The sequence below is a fragment of the Papaver somniferum genome, chromosome 10 (assembly GCF_003573695.1).
Source record: "Papaver somniferum cultivar HN1 chromosome 10, ASM357369v1, whole genome shotgun sequence".
NCBI lineage: Eukaryota > Viridiplantae > Streptophyta > Magnoliopsida > Ranunculales > Papaveraceae > Papaver > Papaver somniferum.
Window position 1 is genome coordinate 152,368,839 of NC_039367.1, and position 16,671 is coordinate 152,385,509.

Sequence of the window (16,671 nt, forward strand, 5' to 3'; positions counted from 1 at the left end):
AAATTGTCATACACCAGATCAAAAGTAAGGTATAATGAATCAATCAAAATTTGAATAAATTAAACAGTAATCTAGCGAAACTCCCAGGGAGATTGTGCCTTAGCGCAGTACATGACACTGCAAAACATAGTCACATTGATATCCTTATCCACCTAATGTAATAAAATAAACTATTTCTTTGAACTGTCGATCTTAATTATACGTTCGGCTGCGTATGTCTTTGATTGATTAAGAATCAGGTACCAAGTTATACAGTGATCTTTCACTATATATAACAACAAAAAACAGAAGCTTATATCCAAATCAAGTACTAGTAAGCATAATTAACGAAATAAAAACTAAATTTCCCAACAAAACCAGAAAACTCCCTAATTATTCTGCTCTTGTTCTGAAGCAAATATAGTGGCCTGAAGTACAAAAAACCCAGCAAAAAACCCTATATACAGTATCACCGCAATCGCAGAACTGACCTTAAGCTAGTATTATTTGTAAGAGGGTCAAAACTGTTGTCAAGCAGAACTGACAGACAAACCTATCATTTAAGCATTTTATCAAACATCTTTTTATCATTCTTTTGACAAAGAAGCTAAAACTTGTTGTGCTCAGACTAGACTAAGTTATAATCATTGAGCAAATCAACCTCCACTTCCTGCCAATAAAAATTAGTCTTCCCCCTCTTTTTGATTTTTTTTTTAAAAAAATCCCTTTTTTATTCCCTCTTTTCTTAAGAACAACCCTATGTGTCTAGAGGCAAGTTGGATCTGTGACCGAGCTAATACAACTATAGCCGGAAATCTCAAACCCTTACTGAAACAAACCCCTAAAAGTATTCAATCTAAACAGAACACGTTAACTGACTAAACGCTGAATTGAAACAAAACCCACATCTTACAAGAGAATTAGGTACAAAAAAAAAATAAAAAACTACCGAGTCTAGTTCTTACAGATTTAAAGAATTGAATGATTGAGGTGGTTCCATGGTGATGGTGCTCGAGCAGTAGAAGAAAGAATGTTATAGCGATCTTGCAGCGGAGAAACGACACTGAAATGTTGAATCCTTGCTGTAGAATTTTGGAAGAAGTTTACCTTGATTTTGACAAAGAGAACCGAAGAAAAGCGTTTGAGATGAGAACTTATTGCTTCAAAAGTAAAAAAGAAAAAGAATAGAACTTATCGGACTTATCAGACGATAACACGAGATAGAGATGGAATTTTTTACGGAGGTACTGTGACACGATTTATTTTTACCTGTTTTTTTGGTGGCATTTTTTAATAACTACATTTGCGCGGAAATTTTAACTTTTACCTCCAAAACATAACTCTATTTTTTTTTGACATAAGCAACCTCGTTTATTATTTATTAAACATTAGTTTTTACATATTCAGCTTCTAAAGCTGCTTTGAACTCTGGTGGACACACCCACCACCGTACTGTGGCTAAATTATTTTTCCTTACATATTTAGCCATTTTATCAACAATTTGATTACAATTCCTTTTTACATACGAACAAGACCAGTGAGGATTCTGATCCATCACTTGTATACATTTATTTATGATACAACTATCTTGCCACGGGGAATGTGGCTTGTGTTTTTGAAGGAGATAACTCTAATTCTGTTTTAGCGAAAAACTTCCCTCCCATTTGTTTGGAGACCTTAAAATACAAATCTAAACTGATGGAGACCTTAAAATACAAATGGAGATGACTAGTTGAGGAAAGGAAATATTTCAAAGGAAAAGCCTATGGAGAGGATAAAGAATTTTTTTTTTAAATCAGGCATAATATTTCAATAAAAATAATTTGATAAGTTGCAATTGCATTAAACTGAACGATTAAAATAAAAATTTGGTACTTAATAGCAATAATTTGAAAGCAATATAGAAATTTTTAAAGAAAAATCAATTGAAGTTGATGAAATTAAAAAAAAATTTGAATTTGGGTGTTGGTCATGGAATACTTTTTAGTCGCCATACAAGATGATACCTCTTTGACAGTGAGGGATAGAAGAAGAACCCAAGATGCTCAAGTAAATGTAGTTATGTGGTGCATTGGATGAATTTATGGTGAAATTATAGGATTAATAGAATGACATCAAACAAAAAACGAATTCGAGTTTGAAACAAAAAGATTGGAAATTCAATCCTTTTTATTGTGATTGCATCGAATTGAATTATTGTAATCAAAATTTGATACTTTAATAGTAAGAAAAATGGAAGAAGCTTCGAGCTTTTTAAAGAAAATCGGTTGAACATGATAAAATGGAATAAACAGAAATTTATTTTGAGGTTAGTACATCGAATACATTTTAGTCATCATATTTGAATAGACTATTAATGCAATGGATAAACTAAGAACCCAAATTGGAAAAATTAATATTATATGTAATGAGATTGGATGTTTCTGGTGAAATTGTTGGATTAAGAAAAAATGACATCAAATTTGAACGAATTCGTGTAAAATTAAAGAAATTAGAAATTCAATCCTTTTCAATATGCATCAAATTGAATAATTGCGATCAAAATTTGATATTTTAATAGGAATAAGTTAAAAGCAGCTTCAAATTTTATAAAGAGAAATAAATTTATATATTACATTACATGCTTGAAATTGAAGATTGCTCAAAGGGACTCTAAGGTTTTCATCTGACCTCATGTGGTTCTTAGCTAATCTGTTGTAGTAAGCAACGGTCTCGTTTATATTTGCTTTCCGAATTGAAATTGAAGATTTCTTAAAATTACTCTAAGGGTTTCACCTAACCAAGAGTTGTTTATAGCTAATCTATTACAATAGATAGATATATGAGATGCTTCTATTATTTGAATCTACTTTTCAAAATAAATCCGTGGAAATTTAAGTTTATACAATTTGAAAAGCCTTAAAATCAAAGTCCTCACTACCATTTGTATCTTTTTCCCCTTACTTTGGCATACATCCCCATCAAAAGTAGAAGAATAGGTTTTGAATCACTTTGAAAGATGTTGTTGCGTCCACTCCATTGTGTTTCCCATTGGAGAGCAGTTTCAGCCCCTCTCAAACTCGCTTGCAAACACAGTTTGTAAACAAGAGTTCCGGACCCAACTAGTATTTCACAGGTCACATACATGGTATGAATACTGTGCTATATCCAGATTTTGATCGTAGTTCTAAAACTCTCGATAATCGACTTTAAACATCCATAGAAAAACGACAATGGTAATCTAACACATACCACTCGCTTCAAGCAATTTTCAAATGATTATTTGATCAATTCAAAACATCCAGAGTTAACATCAAATGAATGTTTCACACAAATCATGAAAGATGTTCAAGGTAATTTTCACATGATCAACTTGATTTAATAATTATTTTCCAATAAATGAATTGTTCATAACCAAAGTTTTCAAGTAAATGATGAAGCATTCTAAACTTTAAACTCATATTTCGATAATTATATTAACGAGATATACTCGACTCGAAATTCCAATGCATATGCTATAAAGTCTATATAATTGTACGACTTAGTCTTATTAAGTTCCTCCAAAGTCTTCAGTAGATCATCTTCTTCAAATGGTGAGCGTCATGAGGTTTAATGCTCAATTACGCACTTCTATCCTAGTTCGAGACATAACTATAAGTAGATTAGAAATCAAGACATAGTTTTGATCAAATAAATTTGACAACAAGCTTGAGATAACAACGGCTGCGAGTTAGACCGAGCAATGTTGTAACACATCTTACCCAACAAAAGTATATCTACTGTAATACCCCGATATTCGGCAGTGGTCAGCCGAATGAAATATCAGTAATTAATGGTTTGTTCTTTCCTAACACCGTGGCCTTTACAACACTTTTGGATCCAGAGTTGGCAGAAAACTCTGCAGTTAAGCGTGCTCGGGATGGCGCAATCCAGGGATGTGTGACCTCCTGGGAAGTTGTTGTCGGATGACCGTAGCTACACCTGTTAAAAATACCATAGTGCCGGATGACCGCAGTGGCTAAGTGGGGACAGTATCGGCGGAGGGACGAGTCATTACATCAACAACAAACAGAATGACACGGAAGCCACAAAATCTATAACACGGAAGCTTAGAATGTCATCGAAGCCAAAAAAGCCACATACATGAATATCATTGAGTGGCGTCTGGTGGTATACGATACACAAATAATGATATACTTGAGCGGGGTCTGGCTTTTATGGACACGGAGGATAGCATATGCATGAATGACATACGCAAATTATGGACACGTGGACGGACAAACAAACACGAATATCGTTGAGCGGGTCTGGCTTTGATGGACACGGAGGATAGCATATGCATGAATGACATTAAAAAATTATGGACACATGGATGAACGGCTTTGATGGACATATTCAGATAGGCGATTTGTTGCAATTGCATATGGTTAGTTTCCTGGTGCTGAACCTCCTTTTCACTACTTGGTTGTTATAAAGTTTGTTTTCTGCGATGGATGTTGTTGTGAAGCAGGCAAAGAGATTGATTGTATCGTATTGTAGAATTCACTTAGGTAATCCAGATATATTTACAGGGAATGGTATGAGTAATGCGACTAAGTTGTCGGTTTATCCATTGCTAGGATTGTTTTATTCTCAACTTTCGAGTTCTCTAGATGCGTTTGGAGGAAGTAGTTGTAGTTGTAACGCTGCATGTTCTAACCTCTCGTGGATTTCTTGGGGATGCATGGTTGGGAATTCAGTTTGCTCTCTACTATGTGATTTAAGCACTTAAGTACTGCAATTTTTTTTTCATTTTACTAGTTGATTAGGATTGTGAATAAAGATTGGTGATCTTATTACTATGGATATTAATCGCTGATTTGCATTAGTGCTAAGGTAGAGTTCATAGTTCGATTGATCAGAAAAAAGGAAAACCTTTGTCATAGTACTTCATTCTATTGGAACGTACATACCTGGATTCAATTGTTATCCGACTCCTCGGGGAATCTTTCTAAGCTTCATTTCTTCTGTTTTCATCTTGGTTTGTTCAATAATTTGGATCTTGCAATTATTTGTGTACTAATTTGTTCGAGTTTTTTCCCTAAATACTAGATAGACAATAATGTTTCTCAAATTCACGGCGACCAGCTGATCTGCAATCTTCCTTCTCAACAATTAAGACTGTCATGAATAACATATGTCTCTCTATCATGGACGGAGGGAAGTGGGTGCAACTGGGGTCTCTTGCACCCACTGGATTTTGAATTTCATGGAGGGAAGGCTTGAGTTTTGTGTAATTTGAATGGGTTGTGGGTGCAAATACTAGAAACTTTGTATTAGTAAAATGGTCGAAGTGTCAAAACTTGCTTTTTTTCTTTTTCCACCCGAAAAACACTTTCTGAGGTAGAAAACTAAGGAAACAATGATGATCACTTGAAGGACGGTTAATTATTCGAAAATTTTTGATTATCACTTTAAATTTCGTTGATGATCTCCTGAACTTTTGATTCTCCAACTGATACATATAAACTGAATGGTTATGTTATTGAATGATGTACTCAGTCGCTAACCAAACCTTACTTCGAATTTGTTGATTATCACTTCTAAAATTGAGTTTTTTACTAATGCAATATCATATATTGATTATGCTCATGTTCCTTACAGGAACTGCTAGGTATAACAAGCCTCTCGCACTTATCATAGTTTTTCTCCACATGTAAATTATTGTGGGCAAGCCAAGACACTCATGTTCATGCACATAAGCCATGATCCTGATGATGTTCTAGAAACACTAAGCAGGCACAAGTTTGCTGAGCGGGTTACTATTGTCGAGCTTGGAGCGGCCAAACAGAAAGTGGAGATGTTAAGAGCTCAAAGAACAGGTTTTCACACTCTCCTCTCCTCATCTCATGCTTCGATTATATTTTTAGATTTTACAATTAAAAATGTATTGGCAAAAGGTTACAGCAAGAGAACATCTCAAGTTCAATTTCCTCCACCCCTGAAATACCACTCACAACAAAGAATAAAGTCTCCACCATTGTTATGTGCTCTTAGCTGTTTCCATGGAATCGCATAGTAATTACCCTCTAAGATCACTAATGTATGTTCTTACTCTCCAATATATTTGTCCAGCGTTAGTATGTTTGTCCTTTAGTTTAATACTAGTTTGCTTGTAGTTTAGTGAATTTTGTTGCATAATGGTTGCATGTATGTATCCGACTTGTACTTCAGGGAGACTCTCACGAAATCTTTAGACTACTCTGGCATGACATGTTGTCGTCGGATGTTGGCATCAATGTGGACGATTCCTTTGCCAAGATTGTGTATTCAAAATGGGATTTACGGTGCGCAAAAGATGTAAGATTTTATACCATGGGAGCATCCATATTACTTTTAATTGTAGCTTAATTTATTTATTTTTGGCCCCATAGCACATAAGTCTTGGCTCCGTCCCTGCAGTCTATATTAAAGCAATGGCCTTAGCAATGAGACACAAGCGAAAAGATTTATCTGGTTGGTTTTTCTTGGCGAGCAATCTAGTTGTTGATGTCGATGTTGTCACTTATTCAGCTCATGTACTGCACGCAGTACATTGTCTTTTTTGTTCCATCTTTTTGGAACTTAATCTGCTAGAAAACCTTTGTTTAAACAATTAAATTAATTGCTAGAGATATGGAATTTTGATGGTTTATCTGCACAAACAGGTAATACCACTGATTGCTTATGTGATGGAGTTCGAAGGAAACTATGGACCACATCTCATTGCTGTATCTAATACTGTTTTGGTTAATTGTTGGATTCCCCCACCCAAGGCCCAAGATGTCTAAAAGGTCAGGTACTTGTTTTCATATTCTGAAAATTATTATGTTGACTTTTGTTTCCCCAAAAGTGCTAATTAGTAAAGATGAGATGAATTTTTAAATCAAAGATGCACCCTCTTACTGCACTTTGTTAGAGGTGCACTTAATATTTAGCTATATTTAGATTATATATACTGGGAATATAGATTTTATTTTTACTTAGTAAGTATTGGGCATAAAATCTTTTTAGTTGTGGAAAAAGTCTTTTACTAGTCCGACTTAGATTTGACCTTTTGACCAGGATTTGACCTGACCATGGGCGTGGATCGTCAGTTGACCTGTGGACTGTTAGCGACCGTTAGTTGATTCTAATGGACCAGGCCTTAGATTAATGGGTGAGAGTAGAGGACCTGGACTTAAGACTAGTTTAATTAGTTAGATGTTTTGGACCATTTATGGTCTGAAATAGCCTTTGACTTCTTCTACAAGGTTGTAGATATTCCTAAGACTTAGCTATTGGACTATAGAACCAACCTAATTAAATTAGTAAACTTTAGATATGTTAAAGATAGATTATTAAAAGGTGTAGAACCATAAATTGGCTTAGAAACATTAGAAAGACTTGTATGATTCTTGTGTGAGCCATCTTGGCTAGATTCTTAGAGTGCTTGTGTGATTAACAATTAGTCCTTTAACAACGATCAAATCAAAGGATGAAATAGCGGATCGTGGATCTCGAGGTAGGCGTGGCTTGTCATCAAAAGAGGTGGGAATACTTTTTAACTCTTTTGAAACCATTGTTGTTTCTTTTACAAAAGTTTATGTTTAACAAACTCATGCATTGTATAGTTTGTATTATGATTGTTCTGTTGATTCTTTGAATCTTTCCATGAATTGGAAAGGACCTGTAATGTTTTGTAGTCAATATGAATTGTTATGGGAAATGAGAATTTTCACGTGTGGTATATAGGATACACTCCTTCATTTATATCTACATGAATTCAGCTTTTATGCTTATTAGGTGTGGAACAACCCGACATCAATATAGCTATGTAGGTGTGGAAAAACCCGGCATCACTAATATATATTGTTCGAAGAAGGAGTTTGTCCATATACATTGTGCATTTCCAGTGACTTAGTCACTTTGATGTTTGGGAAAACATGAATTGTTTTTCAAATCTTGCTCATGATTTCTTTAAAGTTAAATGTTATTCCTGCGGGGCACCACTAGTGGAAAAAAGGCCATTTTAAGATAGTAGGAAAGTGTTGTATTAGCGATATATACAACACTATACAGATGCCGCTGAAAGTGCCGTAGATTCAGTGTCTTTTTCTAGAACGACACTATCAAGTTGACTCAAAATTGCGATACTTCATGGTTGTCGCTAGGCACGACACCTGGATGACGTCGTAGATGTAGTTTTATAATATAAAAAAATAACTCTGAGATTCAGCTGATTCAGCTAAATCCCATATCAGATTTGGATGTCTGTAGTACTGGGATAAAATAAATCTGAACTAAGCTCAATTTATCCTGAAATAAAACTTGGATTTACAAATTCAAATGGTTGAATAAAACCCATTGTATTTGTTACACAATTCATAACTGAACTCTATTTACACTTAGATTCGGAATCACAAAAGAAAAAAAAAAAAAGGCCTGAACTATGTTTTGTGAACCAGCAAAACGAGATCCTACCAGATGATGAACTGAGCCAACACTTAAAGAACAACAAACCTACAACAAGCAAAAGCTGCCAAAATCACTGAAGTATAAAACACAACTTTGAAAAAATCACTGAAAAGTGAATATATACTATGATGAAATTTGAATAATAGCACAACAAGTAAATTCATGACAACAAGCAGCTCTATCTCCTTATCGTTCTAAGAATCCAAGCTATTCTCGGAAATTAAATTCATGACAACATAAGCCAAAGTATTGAAATGCTTAAGTGAATCATCGTGAATACACAAACCGCACAAAAAGTAGAACATATAGCTTAAACCTTAGAAGATTTCGCAAGCACCCCGGTGTGCAGAAACTACTAGCCTTACACACCCACTTTGAGTTTATTACAGTTTACTATGGTATTTTATTTGCATCCATATGACGGAAAGAAACTGCAAAAGGATACCAATACTCACAACTATTAACAAGTTCCCAATGCTTGAGAACATCACCACAAATCCATGGACAAATAATCTAGTGTACATTCATCGATACCATCCATCTACATAGGAAACACAATGAGAAGTTAGAGGCTGACTGAATTTGATACCACTTATAATTAGGCAACACATAATGGAAGTAAATAGTGTTATGAAATTTAACTTCCAACTAGTCATGACAAGGGGGCCTGTTATCATGCAATGAAGTATTACCAAGAAAGGAAAAACATGATCAGTCTCTATAAAGCATCCTTTCTTATGCTTAAGCAAGGTTAAAATTTCAGTAACCGTTGAAAGTTGAAACTGTGTAACATAGAGAGCATATACACCCTGAGAAGAAAATAATATGAACAAGTAAGCGAAACTTAACGAATCCATAGAGAGACTACAACCTAGGAACTAAGGCCCCTGTAACAGAAGCCTACACACCAAAAGTAGTTATTGGTATCAGTGAATCTATCCAACAATGATACTTACACTAAAATATGATACTTACACTAAAATATGTATGCAATGCGTAATTGAAGGAGGGATTTTTTATATGTATTAGTCACTGTTAATATAGTTGAAAGACTATTTAAATTTAGCATGACCTATAAGCCAACATGTTCGTTTAATTAATACAGAATTTAGTATGACCTGTAAGCAAACATTAGTAATTAGTAATACATGCAGACATGAATGTTGGTGACAGTGTAGGAAAATATTCAACAATTACTAATTAAAATACGTAGACATGAGGGTTTAAGGGATTTAAAGTTCAAGAGCTGAAAAATCAAGTAAAAAGAGTAGTCCACAGTGGCCTATCACATATGATGTTTTGACAAACCAATCTTATGGTGCAGTACCCTAATGGAGCATGAAAGAACCTAAGAATTGTTGAATAGGTTACTAAATGTAGGACCTGTCAGATTACGCATTCGAGAATGTTATTATACCTGCCAGATTATGAACATGACTCAAACGACAAAGCAGACAAGAGTTGTTGCATATTGGACTCATCATATTACCGCTAACAGCAACAAGAAAACTTTGAGCAAACAAGTCCACCGCATCTCCATAGAGAGGTCCATCACCTTGAAGGACAACTCTGCAGTCACACGAACAGAGAATCAATCAAAAATTTACACCACAGAATTTCAGATGTTATACAAGTTTTTATGAACCAAAATAAGCTGGTTAGATCAAGATTTATCTGTAGATCGACTCACCTAATTCAGTGAGAAAGACAATCATTTCGATTAACTTTATCTCTGACTTTATAACCAAATGAACTGCATCCATACCGACAAGAAATGTACCAACATACATAAGATCATAAAAACAAAAATCGTCCAGTAATTATTAAGTGAGACACTTCATGCACACAATGAAGACATACATCTGTTTTCCAACTCCAGTTCCTCCTCTCAACGAAGACATACTTAGAATCCTACACGCCAAACAAGAATATAAATAATAATTGAACAAAAAAAGTCCGAATTAGAATGAAAATCACCAAATCTACCAAATCAGAATAAGAATCATCAAATTAAAACATAAAAATAAAATCAACAGATTAAACATGAAAACCCCTAAAGTCGATAATTAGACCAAAACCCCAACATTATTTATGTCATAAGAAACATATACCAACAAATCTAAACAAAATGGAAATGAAAATGAAAAGAATAAGTTAGGGTTAAAGAGATTTACCTTGTGAACCATTATTGATGATCAATCGGTCTTCTAATAGCTCCTACAACAAAAATCAAGATTTATCAAACCCTAACAAGAAATAGCAAAGACAAAAATTGGAAAAAAAAATAAATAAATTTGCAATAAATTTTACCTTCTGAAATTGCAGAAACTAAAAAAAAAAAGAATTCTCACAAGAACAATTAGTTATAACCCTAACATCAACGAAATATAGTTGAATAAGAACGATCAAAGAAGAAGTGACTATAATGGTTTCCGTTCTTCAGAACAAACATAAACGATGTTCTTCTCATGATCTTTAATATAACTTGGGTAAGAAAAAATTCGGAAGAGGAAAAAGAGAGAAGAAAAGGTTCTGGTGTGGGAGGAAAAAGAGAGAGAAGAACCGACAATGAAAGAGAAAGAGTTTAAGAGAGTTATTTTTTTCTATCTCCTCGAAAATATCTACCAACGAAATGTTACAATTCACACGTCGTTATAGAAGTCAAACAAAGTCAGACAAAAATGATGTGTTTGACTTAGTCAAGTGCACGTTGAACGTGTCGTTCTATAAGTCAATCAAAGTCATGCTACAACAATGCTTTGACTTTGGTCAGAGACACGTTCAATATGTAGTCCTTTCCCAATATTTTTTCTGTGTCGTTTCATTGTGTCCCAAATAGCCCTTTTCCACTAGTTCACCCCTTTTAGGGATGATGTATTTGTAAACCAAATGATTATTGTATATGTATCATTCGAGAGAAGTTATTGTATATATATTTCTGAGTGGGGCTAGTTTTGGGTTAAGTTTTGTAGCAAATTTCTTAATTGATTGTTTAAGTAAATGATTTAGATTTTTAGTGCCTCTTATTTAGTTAATCTCTTGGATTAGTCAGCTCTAGCTTTGGGGTGCTACAGTTTCGGTTGTGATTTCGACTATCAAAGGAGGCAACTTTCATTGCGCTTCAACAAAAGTAAATCACTCTTGGGGGGGTCTTGATTATGATAATAATTTCTACAAACAACAAATGAAATCGCTTATTTGGTTCGCCAACAATATATATCACTCTTGAGGGTGAATTTAATCATTGGATATCAATATAAAAGGGAAAATGAACTTCTTAACCCCATAACAAGTTGGAGGTTAAGAGGGGGTGATATTTGTACCATGAATAAAATTGCCACATATTGGGCAATTTTATTGTTTTGGGCCACTATTCAGCTGCCACCAGCCTACCCACTGAAGTGTCTACCAGCAAGTCCAGTGCTCTGTGAAGTCAATGTCAGGTCAACGGTCAAGGTTGTGAGCAGCAGCAAAACAGATTAAAAGAAATCCCCGTGAAAATAAGCTCAAAACAAAATTACCCAGATGAAACACGGCATATACATATGGAATGAAATGTTTTACTTGAACAAGCTAATTTTCACAGGGATCCACTTTAATAAAAACAAAAATAAACCATTACTTATCGCCCCAAATTTCTAGTCTCTTAGATAAGGAACAAGTTGTTGTCCCTCTATCAGACTAAATGGAGATTGTTTGATTCAAGTTGTGAAAATCTGGTAAAAAACTGAAAGAATATTGGATGATTTTCGAACGCAAGGCGCATGCAAGGATACTTCAACGGATATTCTAAAACAAAACACACTCAGAATTGTTATTTCTTCGACTATACACGCTAGATGTGTAAAATTCGACTCAAGAAAAGAATAATAAATAAAAATGCCCAAGTATCCTTTTTTTTGTGGTCAGATCTCAAAAATCAACCTTTGATGATCAACTTTTGGTGTAAGGAATTCGTGTTATCCAAACCTTTGTATTTCTCATTTTTTGACACTGACTCAATCAGCGGCCCTTTACCCTTGGAGTCTGGCTCAATCAGAGGCGCTTTACCGTTGTCATTGTTGTTTGGCTGGTTGTGGTAGGTTCCCTGACCTTCGTCGTCGCGTACGCTTGTTGCCACTTCAACAAAACTAGAGTTGTTACCATGAAAGCTTTCCCACAAATCTTTGATTTTTCTAACAAGTGGAGTATCCCACTTGAACAGGATGCCAACCAGAAGGGCTAAAGCTGTTGGAATTCCTGTTATGAGGAAAAGAACCCAAAAGCTATCCAAATTGAGACTAGTTGAGAAAAACATGGGGCTGGGGTCTGCACAGCTCTGTTGGTTCCCAAACCAAGCTTGTTCTATTCTTGTAATTTTGTCACTCTCCCGTACAGTTAAGATTGCTCTTGAAATATCAGGGACCAAAGGTGATCCTCTTGGAAATACCTGTGGAATATGTAAAGAGAGAAAGACATATAAGTACCTGACAAAAATAGAGAAGCCCATTGAAAAAAAAGGAAGCAGGTATTATAGAGAGAGGTATGAGCTGCTCAAGAGTCCTCCAGTGCAGTCCTAGGATGCTAGCAAGGGGATCAGATTAAAAAAACACTATGAAGGGGCAAAGTCATAAGAGTTTATGTGAAAATAGACATAAATATGCTTTAGAGCTTAGTTGGAAAGTGGTGCAACAGGCTTTGCTCTTTCCCCAATAGTTTTTGGGGTATTCTGAGTGGTGATCTCTGTGGGGTCGAAACAACATAACAACCCGTAGGGTTGCATGTCTAATGATTTTACGTACAAAGAGTCAATCGGAGTTTCATCCTGTGCATTAAAACCGAAACAAACTTATGATGAGGGATTGGGGTGGCGAGTGCGAGGGACTTACAAAACCAAATCCTTCTGTCTTGTAAGTTGGTCCAACCAAGGCAAATTGATGACAATATTTTGCAAGGAATAGTCTGTTATAAGGTGCTTCACCAAAACCAGCAACAATACGATCCTCCTTATTTCTCAATTCTGTGAAAGCTTCCTTTAAATCTTCAGTAGAGATGTAGGGTTTCAGATTAGCCTCCTCAAATCCCATGCCCCGCAACATCGTGTATATAAATGTTCCATCTGGGTAACCGACATTTTGGTGATTTTTTATTAGTTCATGTACGTCTGTGACAGTAGGTTCAAGCCGGTGAACTGTTAACATTGATGTCAAACTTGCTGTGTAACTTGAACTTAGTATGAGGAAAACAAATACCCATATGACCACAACAACTTTAGCCATACCGTTGTGCACCCTTTGCTCTGAAACATAAGTAGCTGTCTTTAGCCTTGAATTCATTAGCAAATATTAAAGAAACCAAATGAAAATAGAAAAAATATCGAGAGAAAAAAAAAAGAGAAAGAGAAAATAAAAGTATGAGTTGAGAAACTTAAGAGAAAAAGAACCAAATTAACATTTAAAATTTACAATTGATAGAAAAAGTCGAAGAGATATTACGATCAGCAAAAGCAGGTGTGGTAAAAAAGAACCAGAACATCGTTTCGAGTTGATGCAGAATTCTCCCCTGAAAAGCTGGATTTTGGTCATGTTCCAGCATCCAAGTCACGAACCCGGTAAAGATAAAAAATAAAACACTCACTCCCCAGAGTTGTGCATTCAAAGGCTTAAATAATATCCATGGATTATTGCTCGTGCCCTCCTTCAGCGGAACAATCATCGAAAACCCAGATGGGGTATAAGGTAATGTAAATTCGACGTAGGCCGATCTATTTGCACTAATTGTTATATCTCCAACTATAGCGTCGTAATTCTGTTACACAAATCCAAGAGCACAAAAGGGATTAGCTAGTATATTAGCAAATTATATCTGACCTGACAACGACTGTGCAGCGTGGGCTATTTGGTATTGTGAAGAAGAAAATTTTAAAAAGAACAGTAATGATACAAACCTGTGCATAAACTTGATATACTAGGTCATCGTAAGTTCCGGCAGTGCTACCATCAGCTTTTTCGAAGGGAACAAATTCATATGGAACCGGATAGGGCAGCATCTCTAATGCAGCTTTGAACACATCTATGCAGTATCCAGTTACATAATGATCCATGCATACCCTTCACTCATCATCCCAATCATTTTCGCCTTTTGAAAAACACGTATTCCAAGGGATGGTGTCATGTGCACAACAAATACTCTAGTCTTCCTTGCCATCAATTTGTATAGTGCTTTTAGAATTTCACCATCAGTAGCTGCGGGGGAAATTACGCTCCTGTAAGGAACTTTGGTATCGATGGCTTGGAATGCATCGGTTAAGTATGGTATGACTCCTCTTCCATACTCCGTGTCTTCGTATATGGGTACAACATCTCTCCATCCAAATGTTTTCACTAAATCATAAATCACATTTACTTGAGCCAAGTCGCTTTGTGTTGTTCGAAAGAAATAAGGGTTTCGAGAGGTAGAAACCGTAGGACTTGTGGCGGTAAAGGAAATGACAGGAACCCGAGCTTTGTTTCCGAGATCAGCCATGATAATAGCTTGTAATGATGTTAATGGTCCTATGATTGCTTGAACTCCAACATTTTTTATCAGATCATTAGCTGTTACATGTAGAAGAAAAAGAATATCAATCTAAAGAAAACAATTCCCAAGAGAATTATGCGTAGACGGCTTTTAGTTATCGATCTTATAAAATTGGCTTCACACTTTCATTTGGTCAAGAAAATCCATGATAAAACTGTGAGAAAAGGTCAGTGACTTTGTAAGTCTTAATAGGTGCCTGTTCTGGTTCGTATGCAACCGCTAGGTGACATTTCTAGATAGTTTAGCACCCAACTAGACTAAAAAATCTATGGAATCATTTTATTATACTTAAATTACAGAGAAAGTAAGCTAATATATCTAGAACTTCCATAGAGAAACATGGGAAGATCGCAAAGATGATGCATGGTGAGAAGAGGGAAGCTGTACATACCTTGAGAAGCTGCATGAGAAATATCCCTACGGGAATCTCTAGTGTGGAGAACCAGCTTTCTCTTATGAGTATCATTTGTAGAAGAATAAAAGTCAGAGAGAGCCATAGACATGGATGTCAACCCAATCTTTGATACTAAGCTATCAAAATCGAGAACAACCCCTACTTTGAACTCATTATTATCATCAACAGTATCTGTTGTATTTTGACCCATCGCTAGTACCATTTCATGACGATGTGTTAACATAATACTGAAGTAAATAAAGAAAAACAAAACATGCATTAAAACTCTATTTTGCTTAAGATCACAAATTGGTTTTGTCTTCATCATCTTAACAGTGATGGGAATTCTTTACTATCAACTTATCCATTTACAGATAGAAGCATTATCTTTATAGGCTGTTGTCCCCAATGGAAGTAGTCAGTATATAGCTATATTATGCACAAGACTTGCCAGGAGATCGTACTGAATCAACCTTATTTCTTACCTCCCGAAATATTGCAGTTTAGATTTCAAATGTCCCTAAATGGATAAAAATCGACTCTTATCAACCAAGAATAATACTGGGAGTAACAATTTAAAAAGTCTTAGAGAATGTACAATAGGGCGTTCTTAGAATTACATCTCATATTAGACCAGTGTTGAAAGTCAGTTGTATATTTTCATGGTTGGACTACAAAGTGCAAAATCTAATTTGAATACTTCAAAGGGGTGGGGTGATTAGTAAACGTTTGGAGCATAATTGGCTTAGAATTGTAGTATCTTAACATTACTTGAACTTCCAACAGCATTGTTTTTGTTTCCCGACGGCATAAACATAATAATATTACTAATTCATTACTAATCCTATGGGGTAGTGCGTTCCATATTTGAGGCACCCACGATACAAGTTAATTGTTCAATGACAATATGTCAATGACTCCAAACTCATTCCAAAGGCCACATTACCATTTTGCTTATAGTTTTTTAAGGTTCTTAACACATTGTAAGGGCCGTTAATTCGCATAGTAGGAATTCATATGATTCTTCTAGGAAATTATATTTGCTTACCAGCATTAGACCCCGCACATATATGATATCGTATATATGTACGTGCATGCAGAAAGTGCTGCTATGCTGATGTAGGAGTAAAATATCGCACACGTTAGTAATCAAGCGAAGTAAAGAGTACAACCTAAGCGAAGAGCATCGCACACGACAAAGTTGAGATGACGCGTCAGATGATGTCAGCAAAGTCACGAGTAAAGTGTGGAGAACTGTGCGAAGAGGTATGCTATGCGAAGATGAG

At 35.4% G+C, this 16,671-nt stretch overlaps 1 long non-coding RNA gene and 1 pseudogene across 3 annotated transcripts; both read right to left on the reverse strand.

The window, feature by feature from the left end:
• Positions 1 to 8,296: 8,296 nt before the first annotated feature.
• LOC113316939 lies at positions 8,297 to 11,001 on the reverse strand. Of its 3 annotated transcripts, XR_003343110.1 has the most exons (7): positions 10,744 to 11,001; positions 10,608 to 10,650; positions 10,294 to 10,344; positions 10,124 to 10,186; positions 9,851 to 10,002; positions 8,889 to 8,974; positions 8,297 to 8,478 (listed from the first exon to the last, which is right to left on the reverse strand). It is a non-coding gene; the product is annotated as an uncharacterized LOC113316939 (long non-coding RNA). The 3 variants fall into 3 exon arrangements; XR_003343111.1 differs by having other exon boundaries at positions 9,923 to 10,002; positions 10,124 to 10,344; XR_003343109.1 differs by having other exon boundaries at positions 10,124 to 10,344.
• A 1,351-nt stretch (positions 11,002 to 12,352) lies between these two features.
• Positions 12,353 to 15,596, reverse strand: LOC113316556 (annotated as a pseudogene).
• Between the last annotated feature and the right edge of the window lie 1,075 nt (positions 15,597 to 16,671).